General features: G+C 41.0%; 1 long non-coding RNA gene across 1 annotated transcript; it reads right to left on the bottom strand.

Moving 5' to 3' along the window:
* Positions 1 to 5,922: 5,922 nt before the first annotated feature.
* LOC133366027 (uncharacterized) lies at positions 5,923 to 17,363 on the bottom strand. The gene is made up of 3 exons (XR_009758342.1): positions 17,263 to 17,363; positions 6,579 to 6,705; positions 5,923 to 6,344 (listed from the first exon to the last, which is right to left on the bottom strand). It is a non-coding gene; the product is annotated as an uncharacterized LOC133366027 (long non-coding RNA).
* Positions 17,364 to 24,209: the final 6,846 nt, after the last annotated feature.

The raw sequence follows: 24,209 nt of genomic DNA, 5'->3' as shown, positions 1-24,209 counted from the left end.
TTGGTGGGTCCTTTCTCCAAACCTACGAGACATGGCAGAAAGTACATACTGGTAGTGGTTGATTATGCTACTAGATACCCAGATGCTGAAGCCCTAAGGTCAGTGGAAGCCCCTATTGTGGCAGAGGCTCTGCTAAAAATCTTCATGAGGTTAGTATTTCCTCATGAAGTATTAACTGATCAAGGCAGTGTCTTTATGGGTGAGGTGATGCAGTGTATGTGAAAGTGCTGTGGGTTAAAACACTTAAAAACTACCACATATCACCCAGCAACGAATCGGTTAACTGAGAGATTTAATTCTGTGTTGAAGGGCATGATCCGAAGTTATGTGCAGGATCACCCACAAGATTGGGATGAATGCTTGGGGTGTTACCTATTTGCATATAGGAAAGTCCCACAGGAATCAACTGGGTTCTCGCCTTTTGAGTTGATGTTTGCCAGGAAAGTGAGAGGACCGTTGGAGCTATTATGTAATTCATGGGAAGGTTTCCTAGAGGAATACAAAACATCAGTGGTGGATTACGTATTAGACTTTCGCAGTAAATTAGAAACAATGATGGAAACAGCACAAAAGAATCTAAGCCAAGCTCAGGAAAAACAGAGTTATTGGTACGATAGAACTGCGAGAGAACGTGTGTTTGAGGTGGGGGATATGGTCATGGCATTCATCCCCAGGAAGCATGATAAGTTGCAAGCCAGCTGGGAGGGACCCTATGTGATTAGGGAAAAACTTGACACCTTGACATATGCAATCACGGCTGACTACTTAAAAAAACATAAGGTGGTGCATGTGAATATGCTCAAACCATATCACATCAGGGATGTCAAAGTTTTACAGGTTACCTTGTTCCCTGAAGGAAGTGGTCCCGACTTACCAGACTTGGTACAGGAAAGCAAAGCTGAAGGAGGGGTAAATCAGTTGGAATGGTCGGAGGAAGTGGGGGAAGAAGTCAAGGAAGAAATTTTGAGAGTTTTAAAAAGATATGGGGATCTCTTCAGCAACAAACCTGGCAGAACCAGTGTAGCCAGACATACAATAGACACTGGAAATCATGCCCCCATCAGATCTGTTCCGTATCGTGTGAATGGGAAAGTATTGAATGAGATTAGAAAGGAAGTGGAAGACATGTTAGAACTAGGGGTGATCAGGGAGTCCATCAGTCCCTGGCCCTCAAGTATTGTCTTGGTTCCGAAAAAAGATGGGACAATCAGGTTCTGTATTGATTATCGATTGATCAACAGAATTACTGTCCCAGATGCGTATCCTATGCCTAGGGTAGATGCAATGCTAGAGATATTGGGAGCAGCAACCATTATCTCCACAATAAATCTGTGTAAAGAATTTTGGCAGATGGAATTAGAAGAGCAATCCAGAGCCAAAACTGTCTTCAGTACACCAGATGGGTTGTTTGAGTTCGTAACTCTACCCATGGGGCTCAGGAACTCACCAAGTTCTTTCCAAAGACTTATCAACACTGTGTTAAGAGGCATGTCAGATTTCGCGGTGGCTTACATAGATGACATAGCCATTTTCAGTAAGTCAGTGCCTGAACATGTACAACACCTGACAGCAGTGTTAGAGGCACTTAAAAAGGCAGGGCTAACCATAAAAGCCAAGAAATGCCAGTTCGGTTTGAATGAAGTGATTTATTTAGGACATAAGGTGGGGTGTGGAAAAATAACCCCCTTATGGAGCAAAGTTGAAGCAATACAATCTTGGCCCATTCCCTTAACTAAAAAGCAAGTAAGGGCATTTTTAGGTGTGGCTGGTTTCTATTGAAAATTTATAAAAGGTTTTTGGGAAATAGCAACCCCATTACATGATCTAACGAAGAAAAAGTGTGCTGAGCGTGTGTTGTGGACTGATGAATGTCAAAAGGCTTTTGACCTTTTAAAGCAAGCATTGTGCCAAGGGCCTGTATTAGTGGCATCAGATTTTGAACAACCTTTTATTGTGGCCATGGATGCATCGGACTTAGCGCTTGGAGTCGTCTTGATGCAGGAGAGGGAAGGCACCAGACATCCGGTGGCATATCTACATCGTAAGCTGACATCACGGGAGAACTATTCATTGGTACAGAAGGAATGCCTAGCGGTCGTGTGGGGACTGAGCAAGTTGCGCCCATACGTGTGGGGACAAAGATTCACAGTTGTAATGGATCTTTGCGCATTGCTGTGGTTAGAGACAATGAGGAACAATAACACCATGTTGCAGAGGTGGTCCTGGGCATTACAGGAATACCAGGTGGACTTTGTTTTTATAAAAGGCAAGAACAATGTATTGGCTGATGGACTTTCAAGGCAGGTGGCTGGGACAGCAGTCACATGACCCAGACGTGGGTATGAAAGGACACTTTACCCCTGAGGGACTCATTAATAATTAACATGGTGTATTAGTCCTGGATCAGCAAACATTGGTCACTTTTGAGATCAGGTCCTGGAAGTGATTTTTGGTTGTGTTAATTGTGCCCAGTCATTGTTTAATCTCTGCAGAAGAAGCTAGAGTTGCTCCAGGAGTTTTGCAGTCATGTTGGAGGAGGCCGCAGCCCTAGGAGTTTATTAACTACTTGTAGAGAGCTGAAGTCAGTTTCAGATGGACAGAAGCCACATTTTTTTCCTGTTGCCAATAATCAGCTCCCCACTTCATTCCCCCTCATCTCCCTTTTCTGACTTTTCTGTCAGTTTTGCTAAATCTGCTCTTCCATTGCAAACTTAGCTTCAAGATGAGGGAGCAAATGCTTTACACATCCATTTTGACTGATTGATTGGGTTTATTTATATGCCACCTTTCCACAGTGACCTATGCCCAAAGTGGCTTGCAACCAACACTCAAAATAAAAGCACTAGGATAGGGGAGATAAGTCAAGAATATAGCAATAAATTCAAATAAGACAAAAATAAACAATTTAGAAAACATAAAATGAATTCAATAATACAAAAGAAATAATCTAGACATAAGTACAAAGAAGAAAGCCAACTGAGCTACAGATTGCATCTTGTTGCACTCCAAGGAGCCTCAGCAGCTGGCTTATATCTACTTCAGAGAGAAGGGAGTCATCTCACCAGGCCAGATGACTTACAGCTGGCTCTCTCTTCTCTCCTCCACAGGAGACCAACAGCAGCAAAACGGAAATGCTTTCTAAGGCTTCAAGGACGACAGAGCCTGTGATAAACCTGGCCCACTTCTCAGACATCACTTCCTGGGGAAGAGGAGGAGGAGGCCATGTTGCAAGGCACTCTCACCCAACCACCCCCCCCTTATATTATTCTTGTCTAGCAAAGGAGAACTGAAGGGAACTCAAGTTTGGCCGAATCTGTCCCCGTAGTGCTCCCACACAGGCTAGTCGCAGCTTCAAGCCTCGCCGCGAGAGTTCTCTAAACATGTGGTTTCCCTCAGTGTGTAGCACTCTCCAGAAGGGCCACCAACAGGTTAAAGCAGGAACTTTTGGTGGCCAGACAAGTCAAGCCATGCTCCCTGAGAACCCTGGGAGGTCACATTTCTCAATCGCGGGGAACCTCCACGGATATACAAGACTCCCCACTGCAGAAGTTCACTGTAATCAGTGGCAGGCAGGAGTTGGGCTGGCAGGAGTTGTGAGTCCCCAGGAGTGGGGCTAAAACATATCCCCATAGCCCTGCTCTACCAGAGATCCCTCTTCCAGTTATAATGCCTGAAGAGGATTAACACAGGTGGGGAGGTTTGGGGGCATATGGGCCTGAATGAGAAGAATACTGAGTTACATCATAGTGTTCAGAAGGTTCCAAGGAAACCCACAACTGATGTTTTACATTTGGAATAAAGACAAAAATCTGGAACACTGTTTTAAGTGTAGTGTCATTGTAATTATGGACTGCAGAGGTCACTATTAGCATTATATAGAATTATAACTAATTTTAAAACAAAGTAAACTCATATGAGTATGCATGAAATGAAAAAAATAGTAATTTGTTCACAGGCTAGTTACTTCTTAGTGTTCCAGTCTTCTAGCTTGGAAGATATGGATGAGGTAATAATTTATCTGTGGAAACATCAGCAATTTTAGCAATATTTACTGTTTAAATAGCACTTTAGAGGATCTAAAAGGATCACTTCATACACATATCAGTAACAGCAGTCCTGTAAAAGATACAGCAGTATTAAAATCCTGCCTGTGGATCTGCATGTGCTTTCTATTTCAGCAGGCATTTAAGTACGTTTTTGATTTTTATGATTGATTTTAATTTTATCTACTGTGTTTTAGTAATCTTATTGTACACTGCTTAGTTTCTCAGGAAACTTGCACAGGATTCCATTTCTTACTTCCCAGATTAAAAAGCAGAGGAATTCACTAATAGACAAAAAAAACCCTTGCGGTTTAAGTATGTACCTATAGCCCACAGATATTTCTATCAAACTTAAAAAAAAGGGAAATTGGGTAGCTATAGTGAATGCACCAGAGCAAGAAACCTGATCTCTCTGAGATATTGTACTGCCCCACAAATTTGTAAAAGTGCAAACACAATTTGGGTTGGTCTTTCACAGTCCAATCCACTTCTTTTGTAGCTTGGAAGAATTTGGTAAGATGTGCCTCTGAGCATATGGTGAGTGGTGGCAATCAGCCAAAATTGTGCTGATCTTGTTTTAGCAGGGAGGAAGCAACTATATTGTGACAGTTGATACAATTCAGTTGATACAATTCATTTTCTTTTGCTTCTGTTTCTGTGAATATGCGAAGTATATCAACACTTTGCAACACTAAAAAACTCCAAAAACAATTGGGGAATGATGACATTGACCGTTCTGCAAAATAGTCTCCAGTGAACATGAAGAGCGTCTCAGTTTACACGAGATAAAACAGTGGGAAGTGAAATATATTCAAGCAAATTTCTAGGCATGCTCTATGTTTTTAATTGACCAAGCCCACCTTTCCTTAAGTGAAATTGTTTAAACATAGCAGGCTCAAAACATGCATCTTGGGCAGGCCAAGTTTGTTTTTTCCAACAGCTAGATTCATTGCTTTAGCAGTAACATATTGAAATCAGTCTGATTTTACATCAAACTGTAGTTTCAGATTCAACTGTTAATGCACCCAAAATAGAAATAGAACATAACCTCCAATTTGAAACACAAAAGGCTGTCTTCACCATCATATGACATTGACCAATAAAAAGGCTTTCGAATTAATAAAAATAAATTTGACACAGATTTCTAGAATGAATATTGAGAGAAATATAATTTTTAAGGTTAGATTCTCTGTAGAAACATTAGTAACACAGGAAAGAAGCAAAATAAGACCACCAACAAACATACAAAAATGTAATTCTCCATCTTTGGAAATGGCAGGTATTACTACCACTCACCATATGTTCAGAGGCACGTTAACAAATGCTTCCAAGCTACACAGCAAGTGGATTGTACTGTGAAAAACCAACCCAAATTGTGTTTGCATTTTTACAAATTTGTAGGGCAGTACAATATCACAGGCAGGAGGCCAGGTTTCTTGCTCCTCTGGTGCATTCACTATAGCTGCCCAATTTCTCTGCTTTTTAAAAGCTTGATAGAAATTTCTATTGGCTATAGGTACGTTCTTAAACTACAAGGGTTTTTTTTGCCTATTAGTGAATACAGTTAAGATTATGTTGTAAAAGTGCTTTAGGAAAGAACAGGCACCTTCACTGAGAGCACAACTCTCCTGTGTGTTAGAATTGCTCATGAATAAAACAAATTCATGAATAGTAATTTGTAAACCTTAGAACATTTATTCAGGAAATGCTCTTGGTATCTTACTTACTCGTGACTTTTGCCCTGTTAAGGATAAAAATCAAGTTACTGACAGTCAAAAGAGACTTCCCATCCTATATACTGCAAATAGCTCATGAAGGTCATTGGGGTATTTATTATGAATATGAAGTGGCGTCAGAAGAACCTGGCAAGATAATGAAGTATTGGTTGCCAGAAACTGCCCACAATGCTTGTTTAACAAATGATGGGCTCCAGAAGCCTTAGGCTGTTTCTATTCTCCTTGTCTCACAGGCATTCATTTCAGTGCCAGTACCTTTTCTTTTAACAAGAAACTTGGTTCATTCCAAATTAGCAGCATTTTATTTCCATTACCAAAGGACCTTGCTCTGAAAATAGCAGCTGCCATTTCTAAAACCCTGGAGCTTGCTAGGTACATTATAAACACATATACATTATGCAATTGTTCTCTATTAGATTGGCCTTTTACAATAGCACAATACTTAGATGCTGAGTGTGGTTAGGAAACATCTCCATCCTCACAGCTTAATTTTCTTCCATCATGATATAAAAGTAAAGTAGTATACCACCTGCAAGTTGGGTGGAATTGTTGTTGGTACACAGTTCTAAAAAAAAGAAAAAAGAGGGAGTTGGTCTTTTCCAATATTACTTGTGTCATGCAGAATTTCCATAAGTTGTAACTGTCACTGTGAGCACTGTTAACCGTATTTTCTGAGAAGTGGTTGCCACGTGTATGTCTTTTAGCCCCAGTAACACATTACATTTAGCTTAGTGAACATCAAAGTGGCAGGGAGAAAGTTTGGATACAAGATTTTAGGGGAGTGTGCCTCCCATTTTACCTCCTATTTGAAGACTGCTGCCAGGTTTTGGTCTTTAGGCTTTAAAACAGGATGCTCTGGAGTGGACTGTAAGTGATGGTCCTGCTTCACTTCTTGCTAGCATCTGTTATTATGGACTTGACTTTTTCTGGGACAAAGTAAACAAATTTGGGATGCAACTGAGGTATGGAACAAATTCTGTCCCAGACATAGGGGTCACTGGGATCTAGGGATGATATGCAAGGGAGAGTGTTGAGGGGTACATCCCTCTTCCAGATGAGCCATATTCTGTGGATGCCCAGCTTTCATTTAAAACACACACGCACACACAAACACAACTATTTATCTGTTATATAATGTAACATATGAGGCGAAATATGCAAGCACCATTCTGCTAATTTGTTTTGTGAGAAGCTCGCCTGCTCCCATCTTCATTGTTTGTAGTCAATGAAGTCATAGCAATGGCTGACATTTAGGAAACCAGATCTATTAAATTAGACGTAGAGAAACACATATTCATCGTAGATGGAATGCCTTGGCTTATTTTTAAGCCTTTTATGTTGGTCTTCCATGGTAAAGAAGCAGCGGAGGCTCGCCAACTAGAGCTACTGGGGCACAGCCCTCCCAATGAGAATGTCAAGCAATTTCTTAAACTTCCCCGTCTAAAAATCTCAAAGCTGCACATTCTTTCCTGTTCTGCACATATTTTATGATTTCTTGAATTTCCAGAGGCTTGTGAAGGCATTTCTGTCAATTTCCTGTTCTCTGACCAGTCAGCTTCACGTTCTCTGGCCAATCAGCTCTCTGCACTCTTCAGCCATTCCTAATCCAAAAGTGTAGCCATGGCAAAGAGAATCCTCCCAGGCCTGCCTGCTTGTCATCCCTACAAGAAGGCTCAAACTCCATCTGTTGTTAAAAGGTTTATCCAGTACAGTCAATATTAGGGAGGAGTCAGGCCTGCTTCAAGAACAGTCCTATGTGGTAGCCATAGCGTGGTTCTGATCATGCTCAGAGGTGTTTCCCTTTTTGAAGGCCAGCACTCTTCATAGGTAACTAAAGATGCAACAGGGAGTGTTTCATACTTTGAGGTTTTTTGTTTAGTTTATTTTTTGTTGTGTGGCCTTGAGAGAGAGAGTGCAAGTTGAAACAACCAAACAACAGGGAGTCTCTTTTGAGAACAAATAATCAATATTTAATTAAGCATTTTGCATTTATTTTTGTCAATTGGCAGGAGAAATAGTAGGTGGCTTGTGTATGTGTTGCAACAAACTCTGTATTAACTATTTCCCTGCATTCACTTATTAAAAGCTGGGTGGAATAGGGCAGGTTGATCTGAGTCACTTGCATTTCCAGAAAAGGTGTGTAAATATGCTTCCAACAAGTCCATCCCTTGGCTCAAGTACAGAATATCTTGAACGTAGAGGAATATGCATGGTGCTATTATTTCTTATTTGCTTCTTGTGAGTTTTGTTAGTGAATTTCTAAAATGAAACGAGTCGGCCCTATGCCTGTCTGAATATGACTCCACATCCTTCCCCAAACCTGGAAGATGTTCTCCCTAATTTCAGACATAACAGAGGCTGACTATGATTAGTCTGGTGTGATGTACTCTGCACATGAGCAGAGAAACATTCTGTTTCCTGACTCCTAACTGAGCAGAGCAGAGGGAGCTGTCTCAGTTGGTCCACAGATGAGGAGATATAAACAAGCCAGCTTTCAGAGAGCGAGTGAACAGAGCGAGCGAACAGGAAGAGCAAACAGGAGTTTGACAAAGGAGTTTGACAGGGGAGGTCAATGGGGAAGTCCCTAAAAATAAATTTCTAATTTTCCTTGTAAAGTGCATCGCATACCAGTGGGACTCACAAGTTTACCCTGAAGTAGGACAGGACAAAGCACAGGCCACTCCAAAACAACTAGTTAGAAAGAAACAAAAGGTAGAAGAGAGTATGAGCAGGAAGGATACTCCAGTGATTGTGACTTGCAAGGTGTGTGCCATGTTTGTTTTCTTGTCTGGGAACAACATGGTGTACACATGCAACAAGTGCAAACTTGTGGCACTGTTGGAAGAAAAAGTGAGAGGCCTGAAACAGTGGGTAGCCACACTGAGGACTATAAGAGAAGATGAAGAGTTCTTAGACAGAACACTGGAACAGCAGCAGCAAACAGAAGTGGAGGTGGAAAGAGCAACAGCATGTGGCAGCAGAAGAGGAGACTGCTTTGGAGAGGAACAATGAAGTGGAGGAAACCCCTTGGGAAAGGGTGACAGTTAGGAGCAGAAGAGCTAGAAGACACCCTTCACCAGTGGAACTATGAAACCACTTTCAACCACTCGAGGATGAGACTGGAGGACAGCCTGTGGTGGAAGAATTACAGGAGACCCCATGAGACAACAAGCAAGAGGCTGAAGCTCAATCAAGCAGGGGCAATGAAACCACAGCCCACAACAAGAAGAGTACTAGTAGCGGGTGACTCCCTACTGTGTGGGATCGAAACCCAAGTATGCTGAGAAGATCCATGGACTCGCCAGGTATGCTGTCTTCCAGGAGGACAGATTAGAGATGTGATGGAAGGGTTGCCATCACTCATCAAGCCCACCAACAGGTATTCCTTTCTCCTCATCCATGTGGGAACAAATGATACTGCCAAACGGAGCTATGAAGGAATTGCATCAGACTTTGAAGCTCTGGGAAGGAAACTCAAGGACTTTGGGGCCCAGATAGTTTTTCATCCATCCTTCCATTACTTAGAAGAGGAGTAGAAAGGGTAAGAAAAATACTCCGTGTGAATGAATGGCTACGAAGGTGTTGCCGCATGAGAGATTTGGATTCTGGGACCATGGGCTATGCTTCCTGGAAGATGGACTGCTGGCAAGTGATGGGTTGCATCTCACAAGGACTGGGAAGAATGTGTTTGGCCACAGCATGGAGAAGTTCATCAGGAGGGCTTTAAACTGAATCTTAAAGGGGAGGGAGATGTAAACTTGGTGGTAACGACTGATGAAGGCTTGTGCACAGTAACAGGAACAGAGAGATTGGCTCTAATGGGGCCCAGTAACAGTCCTCAGAAAAATGTAGTAAGGAAGCTAAGCCATAAATCACATGGTCTTCTATGTCTGTATACTAATGCACAGAGCATGGGAAACAAGCAGGACGAACTTGACTCTTAATACAGGAGGGCAATTATGACTTGATAGGTATAACAAACTTGGTGGGATGACTCCCATGACTGGAATACAGCAATTGAAGGATATAACTTGTTCAAAAAGAACAGAAGGAATAAAAAGGGAGGCAGAGTCGCGCTATATGTTAAAAATATATATCCCTGCACAGAAATACAGGAAGATGAGCTTGGTAGTTCCACCAAGAGTATCTGGATTAAAATTAATGGAGCAAGTAATAAAAGGAATGTGGTCCTTGGAGTCTACTACCGACCACCCAATCAAGGAGAAGACAAGAATGTAACTTTTGAAAAGCAAATTGCCAATGTTTTGAGGAGGCATGATGTAGTAGTAATGGGGGATTTCACACGGCCAATGTGGCTTCAGAAAAAGCTTAGAGATGACCTGAAAACAAAAAAGGACACATACAGGAAGTGGAAAGAAGGCCAGGCCACAAAGGAAGAGGCAGGTATTACAGAATTGCAGGGATAGTGTCAGGAAGGCTAAAGCTGAGACTGAGCTGAGGTTAGCGAGAGATGCTAAAAGCAACAAAAAAGCTTTCTTCAGGTATGTCCATAGAAAAAGACAGAGTAAAGAAATGGTGGCACAGCTACTCAATGAGGATGGCAAAATTATAACAGATGACAAAGAAAAGGCAGAAGTGCTCCATTCCTACTTTGGCTCAGTCTTCTCCGAAAAAGGGTTTATGACCCTCCCGGGAAACATGAAGTGGAAGGGGCAGGATTGGAGTTTGTGATTGATAGACAAATGGTCAAGGAATACCTAATCACTTTGAACGAGTTCAGATTGGCAGGGCCCGATAAACTGCATCCTAGAGTATTGAAGAAACTGGCTGAAGAACTCTCAGAACCGCTGTCTATTAACTTTGCAAAATCCTGGAGGACTGGTGAAGTGCCGGATGACTGGAGAGCTAATGTTGTCCCTATCTTCAAAAAGGGCAAAAAGGAGGAACCAGGGAACTACAGACTAGTCAGCCTAACACCAATCCCTGGAAAAACTCTGGAGCAGATTATGAAGCAGTCAGTCTGTAAGCATCTTGAAAACAATGCAGTGATTACTAGAAGCCAACATGGATTTATGAAGAACAAATCCTGACAAACTAATCTTATCTCATTTTTTGATCAGGTAACTTCCCTTGTAGACAGTGGGAATGCTGTGGACATAATATATCTCGACTTCAGCAAAGTTTTTGACAAAGTGCCCCATGATATTCTGATTAGCATCTAGCTAAATGTGGGTTGGATGGAACAACTATCAGGTGGATCCACAGGTGGATCCAGAATCATACTCAAAGAGTGCTTATCAATGGTTCCTTCTCAAACTGGGCGGAAGTAACAAGTGGGCTCGGTCCTAGGCCCAGTGCTCTTCAACATTTGTATTAATGACTTGGATGAGGAGGTGCAGAGCATGCTCATCAAATTTGCAGATGATACAAAATTGGGGAGCTAATACCGTGGAAGACAGAAACTAAATACAAAGGGATCTTGATAGGCTGGAGCATCGGGCTGAAAACAACAGCATGAAATTCAACAGGGATAAATGCAAAGTTCTACACTTAGGAAAAAGAAACCAAATGCACAGTTATAAGATGGGGGATACTTGGTTCAGCAATACAACATGTGAGAAGGATCTTGGAATTGTCCTTGATCACAAGCTAAGTATGAGCCAACAGCGCAGTGTGGCTGTAAAAAAGGCAAATGCTATATTAGGCTGCATTAACAGAAGTATAGTTTCCAAATCGTGTGAAGTATTAGTTCCCCTCTATTCAGCACTGGTTAGGCCTCATCTTGAACACTGCGTCCAGTTCTGGTCTCCGCACTTCAAGAAGGATGCAGACAAACTGAAACAGATTCAGAGGAGGGCAACAAGGATGATCAGGGGACTGGAAACAAAGCCCTATGAGGAGAGACTGAAAGAACTGGCATGTTTAGCCTGGAGAAGAGAAGACTGAGGGGAGATATGATAGCACTCTTCAAGTACATTAAAGTTTGTCACATAGAGGAGGGCCGGCAGCTCTTCTTGATCGTCCCAGAGTGCAGGACACAGAATAATGGGCTCAAGTTACAGGAAACCAGATTTCGACTGGACATCAGGAAAAACTTCCTAACCGTTAGAGCCATACGACAATGGAACCAATTACCTAGATTGGTCGTGGGCTCTCCGACACTGGAGGCCTTCAAGAGGCAGCTGGACAGCCATCTGTCGGGAATGCTTTGATTTGGATTCCTGCATTGAGCAGGGGGTTGGACTTGATGGCCTTATAGGCCCCTTCCAACTCTACTATTCCATGATTCTATGATTATGACTTCACTGTTTCAGAACGGAACCATACTTTGCAAATATGTTCTGCTATGTTTTGATATGCTCTGGCTCAAATGAAACAGTCATTGTTTGTATGTTGATTGGAACACTTTGTTTTTTTAATTAAGAGAAAAAGTATTTTAGACAACAAAAACCAAAAATTGATTGTTTGGGGGGGGGGTGGAAAACTGCATGCAATTGGAAGCAAGTGTTCCTCACATTTCAAACGTTTTTGTGTGTTTGTTAGTTTTAGGGGTAATCAATCCATGCATAAAAACACATGAGTTATGGTTTAATTTCTAAATAAGAAATGTGGAATCAATCTTGTCTGGAAATCACACTTGGCCCTCTTACATGGAAGCTCTTCCATTTTTCATAGATGTGTAGAGAATTGATATATTTTTAGTGAGGAGACAGTGGCACTTGTCACATGTGTAATGGCACACTTTCCTAAATTAGTTCTGTACAAGTCCTATTGTGATGAAAATAGCCAGGCTTAAAACTGAAGCCCTACGAAGTATACATGTTATAGCCACCACTGTAGAGAAGTGATTGCTGACCCACAGAAAACAATTCAGGCATCTAGGATTTTGGCGTAGTTGTGATTGGACAATAAGTAGTAGCAAAGAAGAGACTTCATGTTTTTTGTAATTCAGGCCTCATTTCATACAAAAAAAGCCCCCCCAGTTTGTAAACATCTTTAAAATTATCCTGCTGTTCTCATTATTATACTCGTATTGCTGGCTGTGGCAGAGAGTGCATGGATTACAAAAACACTGCAAAGGAACCTGGTGTTGTTAAACCCATTTTGGATGCCGGCAGCAGGGAAAATTATATACTAACCTTGTAGTGTAATCCGGTGGTGTGTATCCTGAAGTGGTTTCCTTTGCAGGGAATGCAGGGAGGGGGCATTGTGAAGTTGATTGTTGCAGTAGCATCACAATTAATTAAAGGATGGAAGGAGAGAAGGGAACCAGGGAAAAAACTGAGAGTTACGGTGACTGGTCTATCAATAGATAGAAAGGAGGCCTACCCATTGAAAAATAGCAGAGGAATAGACCGTAGTATATTTGTTTCTCAGAGGCCAGCCCTAATAAATACTGCGTTACCAGATGTACTAGAAGTGGTAGGTCAGTTCTGTGATGTTAGTTAAGTTTGTTTGTTTTGCCCTTTCTGGAAAAATTTTTGCCTATGCCCCTGGATCTAGGGTGGAGGAGACAGGTTCCAATGAAGGCCTGTTAGAGAGGCCATATGCCGTCCTCCCCATCCCCTGCCCCTGAGTATCACTCTCACTGATACTGGAATGATCAAGGATAGAAAGCAGAGTACTCAGATCCTCCTGCCACACCAATGGCTTGCTTTTCCACAGCTGCTGTCTTCATGTGCTTTTCTCTGCAGTTGCAGTATCAGAAACGACTCCAGCTAGGCATATACTTTGTTCTGCATACCTTATTCACACACCTCTTTTGCTTAAAAAGCAGTTGCCATATTTCTGCCTCCCTCTTTAAAGACTTGGAAGTAGAGTTATCATATGTAGATTGGCTGTTAGCTAATGCAGGAACTCATCTGTTGGAAACCCTCTGTGTATACAACTGACAAGCAATAAATGTGTGATTTGCTTGCATGGAAATATTCTCCCATATTATTGCAGGAATTTGGAGGATTGTGCCTATAAATCTAGAAAGTGTAATGTAAGAACCTTGCTTTTGTGCCATGGCATGATTTATTTGGAGACTATCACAAATGTACAATATATGGGTCCAACTGATAATCTAAAAAATATTATCTGTCTTGTCAAAATCATGCATGGGTTCCTGTAACGGGTGTATATCAACAGAAGCATGTGAATTATAGAGGTGGAAACTAGTCCATCACTTTAAAAACTGCAGTCAGAGATTTTGTGATTTGGTCTTGCAAAGTATAGCAGAGTGCTTGAATTTGTAACAGAAAGAATTTTATTCCAGGATTACAGCTTTGACTTTGAATACAACACACCAGCAGTTTTAGACAGACAGAAAAATAGTAAAGAAAAATATCTGAATGCCTGATGTAATGAAATGCAATATAAATTTAGATGCATACAACCATGGTTAACATCTGTAATTTTGTAAATGGAAAAAATTATTGAAATACAAATTTGTAATGTGACGTCTTAGAACTACATTTCCCAATAGGTGCTGCTGCAACCTGTACTTCTGACCCAGGGAGGGGGGGATTTAGGAACAGGGCAGACACAGACAGGAAAGAGACTGTAGCCGGAGAACAGATCTGTAGTGAAATACCAGTGGGGACTCAGTGGTGAAGGAGAAGTCATGCTAGCAGGTGGAACAAAGGGATTCTTGCTAGGCAAAATGACTGTCTGGGAAAGGCCATGAAAAGAAGGAAGGCATCACAAAGTGTTGAAGCTCTGCAGACTTACTGCAGAACAGTTAGACACAGAAGCCTGGCTGTTAACACTTTTGATCCAGTTCTTATGTGCTACCCCCTAGGTGGATGCAAGTTTCCTTGTTTACCTATCCCATAAAATTGACTTGTTGTTTGCTAGGTAAGTGTCAGTGTAACTGCTGGAACCACCAAGGTTAGTTTAAAGACTTACACTGAAGTGCCCTCAGTAGTTGCCTCTAGTCCTGATATACCTGCACACTGCTGATTTGTAAACTCGTCACAGGTGAAAATAAATTATTAAAATCACTTAGCTGAATTAAAAAAAACTTGACCAAATGAAGTTGCAAGAAAATACAAATTCTGATCAACAGAATTCAACAACATTATTATATTAGGTTTTGGTTTTTCCCCCCCTTCAAAGCTGGTTCTGTTAAGATGCTGATCAGTACATATTGAATAGAAATGTTTGCAACTGTCACAACTTTAGGGCTGGGAAAAGTCAAGAGTTCCAGAAAAACCAAGGATTGTTATGGTCAGTCACAAAATGTTGATTTGTAACTACAGCCCTGAAAAAGTGGGGTCATGGAATGTGACACTTGAGAGGAACTGATAAGAAAGAACATGCTACATTACTGGTATTTCACTGAAGCAGGAGGAGAATAGATACAGTTATTGTCATGCTTTAAAATGAAGATTTTGTTAATTGTCTAGTTTGGTAGTGAATATTTTGAAAGTGTTTTGCACTGGTCTTTGACGAGGGTTTTTAAAAGGAGGAAGAGATCGTAGAATAGCTGTTTTGAGATGTGGAAGGCAAGTTAGTTTCTGTTTCTCATGAAAGGACTCAATGATAGAACCACCCCTGAAAATGTTGTAACTCAAAATGTTGTGTTTTGTTCACATCTAAAGTCTCTTCCCTTTGGTGCGTTCCCTTCTTTGAGTTGTCAGGTATTAATAGTAATAATTGGAATTATTCTTAACTTCCAGGTTTTTGTCCATGATAAGTAGCAAACCTATTGACTGAGTTTGTTTATGGCCCGGTTTGCACGTTGTAGTTCAAATGCATGATTGTGTAGGCTCCCAGAAAGGAGACCCTAACTGCTTTGCCCCTCCCTGGTTGTTTGTTGCTGCATCATACTGAAGTAAGCCATGGCTTAGCATGTTGTTCAAACCCAGGTTTGTGGTTAACCTCTCCTAGACAGTGCTCAGTGTAGTGGAACAGCAAACTAGTCAGGGAGGAGATGCTCTATGTTGTATGCATTTGTGAGTCTGACCAAACTTCATCTTGTTCTGCCCATTTTCAAAGATATATGTTTGAGACAAAAAGAGCAGCTGGAGCCAGCAGGAATCAGGGTAAGTTGCTTTGGAAAAAATATTGGAAAATATTATTAATTTGTTAGTCATGCCTTCAAAATCAAAAGTGTTCTATATCATTAGGGATGTACTTTACGTGTTGGTGCCAGTTTGGGTGTTATTTTGCTAGACTGGCAAGCAGTTCCATTCCACATTCATTCTATTTCTGCTATTTTTTACCAGTTTGGGGTTTTCTCTCCCCCAAAATAACAATATTGTTATAGATTTTAAGACCCATGTTATAATTCTTTCTACTGATGGTCTCTTTGTTTTTGCATTTAAATGTAAATGAGGCAGGTAATTGTCCATCAAGTGTGCCTCTTGCTTCAGGCTTACTGTCTGTCTGAAGGCAGTCAACAAAATCCCTCCCCTCAATTAAACTATGCTTGTTTATTTGAATTTGTTTTGACTATGTGATGTAATTTTGAAAGCTGAAAACTGAACCACTGCTGATTTCAACCTCTTTCAACAACATTTAGCCTGTTTGAAGTTAACCAACCAAAAACTGATATTGCTGGATCCACCACAGTTATGATCACAGTTCCTTAAAAAAAAATCCTTAAAAAAAAAAGTTCCCCCATGTCTCTCTGGGTCATTTTTATCACAGCTGTGCTGACTGGCTTGACTGGTTTTAGCCTGCCTAAGGAAACTGAGGCAACAACACTTAGAACCTAAGCCATTTCATTATTTGGAGTTTCTCACTGTTTCTAAGTCAGGCTGTCTTGGATTGAGACACATGGCTCGTGTGTCATAACATAGCCACTCACACACACTGTCTTTTTAAAAGTGATTTTTCCTTGCTTTGCCATCTGTGGAAACTCCCACCAGTGAGTGATATAGACAAACTGCTCCATTTCATGTAAAAAAAATACAAACAATTCAAAGAATGACCTATAGTTTTCTACAGATGGTCTGGGTAGGGAGAAAAAGGTAATAATTGCCCACAATTAAAAAGCAACAAGCAGAAGGGCCTATTGATATCCAAACATTGAAGGAAACAAAAAGGACCATAGTGGAAGGAAGTTAGCTAGACTAGAGACTTTGAAAATGCATTTGGGGGTTTGTGTGACTTCATGGAATTGACAGTCCCTCTTTGGACAGCACACCTGGCCACATCAGCAAAGAAAAAAATGTTTTGTTAACACAAATAAGAAAAGGTATATCAGAGAGAGTTAAGAGATGATGTGATAGTCAGTTTTTCTCAGCTTGCTTTGGAAATGTCAACCTGAATGATGCTATGAATACATGACTTAAAGAAATAGAGACAAGTGGACTTGTGCTAATAATGTAAGCATTTTTTAAGCAGACCTATCTGGCAGACAGCGCTGACTGTAAAAGACTGCCGTGCTGTCCTTGTGAGTTAAAAAAAGAAATAAAGCTAAGACAATGAATGTTAATGGCTACCATCAATACCTTATTGACAGAAGTTAAAGGGAATATATATTTCAGTATTTTAGATCAATGTTGTCAATGATAACAATAAAGTAATACCTTAGTTAAGGAATCCTCCAGGATCAAAGCTTTTAAGGAAGCCTTTTTTAAGGTGAAGCTGACCAGCTTTGCTTTGCTATGGATAAACTTCCAAGCCTGTGCCTTTGCTTTAAGGTGAAACTGATAAGCCTGTGTCTTTGCTATGCTATGGATAAACTTTCACACCTGTGCTTTTTCGTTAATGTGAAACTGACCAACCTGTGTCTGCTTTGCATAAACTGATAAGCCTGTGCCTTTGCTTTGCTAGGGTGAAACTGACAAACCTGTGTGTTTGCTTTGCATTAAAGAGATCTCTTGCTTTCTTCCAGGGATGGGGAGGGAAGGATCCAATAAGACTCAGAGGAGGGGAGTGGGAGGGTGCTGGGTAGGCACCCTTTTAAGCCTCTGTTGAAGCCGCCCCCCACCATCTATCAGCTAGTGTAGGAACCTATCCTTAATATTTCCATGTTATTCCTACCTGTGGTACCAAAGTGTCTGTTAAAGAAGTAATGTCCATGAATGCATCTATTTTGTTAACTGAGGCTTTACTGTATCGTTATATATGATTTTTTTTAAAAAAAACTGGTGTTGGGGAAAGCTGCAGAAGGTTGCAGCGTACAACACTGGTCTGCAATTATAGCGAACGTGCAAACTATAAGGAAATCAGGTTCCAACATAGATTTTAGCTAAATTCTCTCCCATCCTTGTATATTACTACTATGTATCCCACTTTTCTGTGATACTCCAAGCAGCTGTGGGAGCTGTAGCCACTGGGCCTGCACATTGCCACTCTGCCAGAAGTAGATATGGCCAAGGTGGAGGAGAGAGGCATGTGTTGCTGACAAATAGATTGCATTGGGGAGGGAAAGGGTTATAGTTGTGAGAGGAAGAGAGAGAAAATAGTATGGCTGAGGCCTTTCCCTCCAGTCCTCCTGCAGAGAGCCCAACTTGAAGTATCATAATCATCACACTATGAGTAGCTCTCAGGGTTCCCAGTCTCAGTATGTCCAGCCAGGGGTCCTGTCATCCACACAGGGGCATAGAAGTAACACCTGAAGCAAAATGTTGTTGGATGGAGTGCTGCTGTTTCCCACTCCCACCCCTTCACTCCCCCCCCACTAAAGATTTGTTGTACTTATGCAAACATTGAGGTTCCCTGAACTCTCCCTCATGAAGAAACTGGATAGAGAAAAGCTTTCTCCTTTTCTCATAACAGTAGAACTTGTGGGACATCCAATAGAGTTGAATGTTGGAGGACAACAAGAACTTCTTACACAGTGCATCATTAAATTATGGAATTTGCTCCTATAGGAGGCAGTGATGGCCACCAATGTGGATGGCTTTAAAAGAAAATTAGACAAATTCATGGAGGATAAGGCTTTCAGTGGCTATGCTCTGCCTCCATGGTTGGAGGCAGTATGCTTCTGAATACAGTTGCTTGTAATTTCAGTAGGAGAGAGTGCACATGCTCAGGTCCTGCTTGTGGGCTTCGCATAGGCATCTGGTTGTCCACTGTGAAAATGGGATGCTGGACTAGATGGGCCACTGGTCCGATCCAGCAGGCTCTTCTTTCCCCCCCTTAAACCTGTTGATACATTCCTCTTGTGAGTAGATGGTGCTGTTTTGCCTGCATAAGAATCGGTCCTCAGAAAACTGACCAGCACGGAATGTCAGGAATTTGAGTGCAATCCAACTTGCGTTTATGCTGAGCTGAGGGGAGTTTAATGTGGAGGATCTCTAGCTGGGTCTCAGCTCAGCTGGGCTACATTAGTAAGTCCCTCAGCCCAGCTCAGCTAGCTCAGCCGAGACTGGCTTAAGTGAAGCCAATGTAAGTTCTGAAAAAGGGGTGTGTCAGGGGAGGGGCTGAGGGGAGGGGACTTAGGCCACATCTAACTTGTGTTTGGAGCGCTCCTGCAGGTTCCAATTCAGGCAAAAGATACACCAGGAAAAAGGTCGATCTAAGAAAATAAATACAATAGAAATCAATGGAGAGGGCTTATTCCTGGTAGGGGTATTTGGGAGAGCAGGCTTTTACTTTATGGTCCCTGTGCACAGCTCCTGGCTGAGTCAGCATTCAGCCAGCCCAGAGGGTCCTGAACGACAATTGGATGTGGTGGAACTTCACACCAGCTTCTCTTGCGCCAGCACCTCTTATGCCAGCTTCTCCTGAGTTGGACTGTTCTGCCCGTCTCTGCTAGGGATGGAATTTTGGTTCTGTCCATTTCTTTTTTCCAGTGTTAAATTCAGTTCTTCACATTTCTGTTACAATATGGCGGTTTTTAAAAAATCCTTATGAAAATTCTTCAGCATTTTAGTAAAAATTCCTCCTAATAAAAACATTTTTGTATCCAGTTTTGACTAATACAGACATATTTGCAAGCATTTTCTGATATACAGTAATTGATTTTTGTATGTTATTCTCACTAATATATTTATTTTTATGCACACTTTCCTCTTATACATGCATTTTTGTAAACATTGCTTGGTTGGAGAACTGCATCTCAAAATTCAGAAAAGTGTGACCTCCAAAGGATGGCTGTGTTTCAGGTCTCAGATTGTTTCAAAATGTGCAAATTTGATAGATTCATCTTTAAATCAAACTGGATTGAATGTCTCCCCATCCCAGGTCTGCAGCCTAACCATACTAGTCACCAGAAATTTCCACATATAATTCCGGTTATCCCCTTTAAAAACCTAAACAGCTTGGTACCAAAGTAGCTAAATACTTCTCATATTCATTTACCCATTGTCTGAGATATCCCTCAAGGCCCTTCTGTTGCCTTTTGAAGTATTGTTGCAAGAGGGCCTTTTCCTGAGTGGTATTAAGTATGTTGAATTCTCTGACCCAGAAGGTTGGCTGTTCCTTATCTTGTTGGTGGTCTGTAATAATTTGAAAACATTTCCTTTTTCCGTGAGCATTTCTCTTTCTACAGTTTAATTGTGTTCATTACTTCTGCCTCCCTTGGAATTTATCAACTTTTAAATGTTTTGCTGCTGCTTTTTGTATATTTATTGATACTTCTGTTTAGTAACTTATTGTTAAGATTCATGCTTGTTAGCTATTTTGGGCATCCCCATTTTGGAGGGGGAAAGGGGGATATAAATCCCCAAAACAATGAAAATGGTGGAGAAAATGACAGGTAGTCTTTGGACATATCTATCAGATTTTCTCATAAATCTAAGGCCACACATTGTCTAGTGAAGTTACCAGATAAAAAAATGAAAAAATAAAGGACACTCTGAAGACAAGTTGTCTAAAATGTGTATATCTGAGAAAAAAACAAAACCCCAGTAGCACCATGCTCCCAGGGCTGTGATATTGTAGAATGTAGAATAAGGACAACAAAAGTGGATTTTGCAAACTCTTCTGGTCACTAAGAAACTTTTTCTTCGAACCTGGAAGGATAAATACCCACTATCTATCACACAATGGTCTGAGGATTTCACTGCTCCGCCTACATTTGCACATATTTCATACAGACAACAACATTGTGTGGAGACCTACTTGGACATCTGGAGGGCTTATATTAACTTACATGTTTTACTTAAGATGGGTGTACTGATGGTTATTGTATCTGGTTTTTATTATCCATATATTTTCTTCTTATGTTAATGAACTTTTATTTTTAATTTTTATTGTTTTTTCTTTTGTTAAATTTGGAAATAAAAATTAATTAAAAGAAGAGAATGCTCATTAAAGTGGGAGCATTTGGTTTCTCTGTCTCCTTCATGTGTAAGAGGTGGCTTATTGGATTGCACCACAAATATGCTCAAAGTTCTTTCATGTTTCACAGGCAGTTATAATAGAGGGATGGAAAGCAGAGGAGCTAAAAAAAGACCTTAGTATTGTGAGCAGAGTATTCTTCGGGGGGGGGGCAGTTTGCCACCCTACCAGCAGAAAAGGTTCATGAAGGTCTTACCTGCTAAAGAGAAATTTGACAGAAGGTTGGCAATATTTGCATTGTATTAAATGGAAAAAATGCACACGACCCCCAGATTACCTGTCTGTACAGTGTGTCACTAGACTATTAATTTCTTGAAGTCTCTAGGCTCCAAGATCCATAGAATGCACATAAAGTACTATCAAAGAACAGTATGTTCTGTTTTGCTTTCCTCACTGGGCTACTCTTTTGTAAGTTTTTTCCTGTCTTATTGTTCTCACATGGAGATGTTGATCTTTTTCTGGGTGTTATAAGCCTTTCAGGCTTTATTTGTGAATGTTATTTTCCCAGGGATGTTTGCTCTAAAAACAGTGCTCCCAATCCAGAAAAATGCGTAAACCCCATCGATATCAATGCAATGATATCAGTGCAGTCCTACTACCCAACTGTACTGGCTAAGCTGGCTAGCACAGACCTCCCCCTTCACCCACTGAATGTGCAGGTGGGTGAAAGTGCAGCTGATCGGATCTCCACTGGTGGCAGTCAGCTGAAAGCCCCCAAACAGCGTATTTTGAAGAGGGGGAAGGAGCAAACTTGTCCAGGATCTATTGGGCAATGGGTGACAGCACTAGGACCCATGTGGAACTCACCACTGCCCCAGGCTGGGGTAACAATTTGTTCCCCCTCCCCCACTCCAGCTGTGTTATGCAGCAGAGCTGCAGTTGCTGTAGTGGTCCATCTAGGCCACAGCTGATGTTAAATTTGCTCCCTTTCCACCCCTTCCAAGTGTGGTTTGAGACACACATGCATACCCCACACCTAGCATATATGCATGTGAGACACACTCGTATGTGAGCACCAAACTGGGGGAGGTGTCTGATCCCACCAGTGCAAGAGAAAGAGGTGGGTCAGAGCAGGCATCAAAAATGGTTGGAAGTGGATTCTGATAAATAATCAGCAGCCTACTGCAGGATGCATTCAAGCAGCAGGTTGCATCCAATCTGCAGGCCATAGGTTTCCTAACCTAGGATTACTCAATGTTAATAACAGTGCCATATCTCAGGTATGAAAAAACTGGGAAATGCTGATATAGACCATTGAGGTGAGGAATTCAATCACCCTTGATTGCTAAATACAAAATGGAAGGTCAATTATGAAAAAGGTAGACTAGTAAAGAAAAAAAATATTTCACAGAAGGAAGCCTGGATCAATTCTTTCTCTCACATTTATTCTCCAAATCAGACCACCTGATGTTCTGACATCTGTGTTGGAAGAAGCAACCATTTCTCTTCCCGCTAAAAGTATATCAGTTTTTTACCATCTGCCAAGAAGCAGAGGTGAAGAAAGATAAGAAGGGGAGAAGAAGAGGCAGTTGAAGGGGATCAAGATATGATAAGGGAAGAACTTTAGGTTATCCTTGTTTTACGTGGATTTGGGAATCATAATGGATTTTGGCAAGAGCATGTGAATTGGTGGCTTTTAGTAACTGGCAAATTATACAGCCACAAGAGTGGCTGTGTAGTATAGCCACCATGGATATTTCACATTCCACCATGTTAAATTGAAAATAACCCCCATGCCATTCTGCTGCTTCCCATAAGCTCATTTCAAAGCAAAACCTTACAAAACTTATAGTCCTGAACTCAGAAACGCTTGCTTAACAATCTTCTAAGTTTTCATGGCAATACACAAAACACTCAGAGAGAATCAAGAGTTCAAAGTCTAAAACATGAGTAAAAAAATCCAGACTCGATTGGTTTTTTTTTCTCACAGTGGTCTCATAATTTCTTGAAATTAATTGAAAATCAGCTGTGTTCACAGAGTACCTGTAATCCTATTACTGATCTTGCCCCATACTCTGACCTTCATCTTTTGCAGTTTGAAAATTAAACAAAAATGCATGCGTGATTTTTAATTAATTTAAGAAAATTAATATTGGAGGCTATGATAGCATGGGCATGCTCAGTAAGAACCAACAGTCAGTGTTCTAAAAGCCAGACTAACAGCTGTTTGGCTTGCCTAATCAGGGGACCACACCCATGCCAGACATTTATTCCAGTTTGAACAGTCATCGTTTCTCCTAAAGAATCCTGGGAAGTGCAATTTGTGAAGGGTTTTGAGTTGCTAGGAAACTCCTATTCCCCTGACACAGCTCCAGTGGCCAGAGTAGTTTAACAGTCAGCCCCTCTTCCCAGAGAATTCTGGGGATTGTAGTTCTGTGCAGAGCTTTGAAAAGTTACTTTTTTGAACTACAACTCCCATCAGCCCAATCAGTGGCCATGCTCTGGTTCTGTGAGGGGAATAGGACATCTAACAACTTTCAGCTGTAAATGAGTAAATCCCGTTGAACTCAATAAGCATACAAATGGTCAATCTATTTTCAGCAAACTTGCACAGGATCCTGTTTCTTACTTCCCAGATTAAAAAGCAGATAAATTCACACATAGGCAAAAAAACCCTTGCGGTTTAAGAACATACATAAAGCCAACTGATATTTCTATCAAACTTTAAGGTATTGTACTGCCCTACAAATTTGCAAAAATGCAAACACAATTTGAGTTGGTCTTTCATAGTCCAATCCCCTTCCCATGTAGCTTGAAACAAATTGGTAAAATGTGCCTCTGAGCATATGGTGAGTGGTGGCAACACCTGCAATCGGCTGCATCTCCAAAGATGGAGAATTATATTTTTGTATGTTGTTTGTACTTCTTTCTTTGCTTTTTTCCTGTGTTACTGCTGTTTCTAGAGAATCTAACCTAGAAAAATTATACTTCTCTCATTATTTGTCCCCAAAATTTGTGTCAAATTTTATTTTTATTAATTTTGAAGCCTTTTTATTGGTCAATGCCATATGATGGTGAAAATAGACTTTTGTGTTTCAGACTGGAGGTTATGTTCTATTTCTATTTTGGATGTGTTAACAGTTGAATCTGAAACTGCAGCTTGATGTAAAATTAGACTGATTACAGTATGTTGCTACTTCAGGAATGACTCTAGCTGTTGGGAAAAACAAACTTGGCCTGCCCAAGATGCATGTGTTCAGCCTGCTATGCTTAAACTACTCTACTTAAAGAAGGGTAGTCATGG

Source organism: Rhineura floridana, chromosome 11 (genome assembly GCF_030035675.1).
Source record: "Rhineura floridana isolate rRhiFlo1 chromosome 11, rRhiFlo1.hap2, whole genome shotgun sequence".
NCBI classification, from domain to species: domain Eukaryota; kingdom Metazoa; phylum Chordata; class Lepidosauria; order Squamata; family Rhineuridae; genus Rhineura; species Rhineura floridana.
The sequence above is the reverse complement of the archived record's forward strand: the minus strand, read 5'-3'. Positions and strand labels throughout refer to the sequence as shown.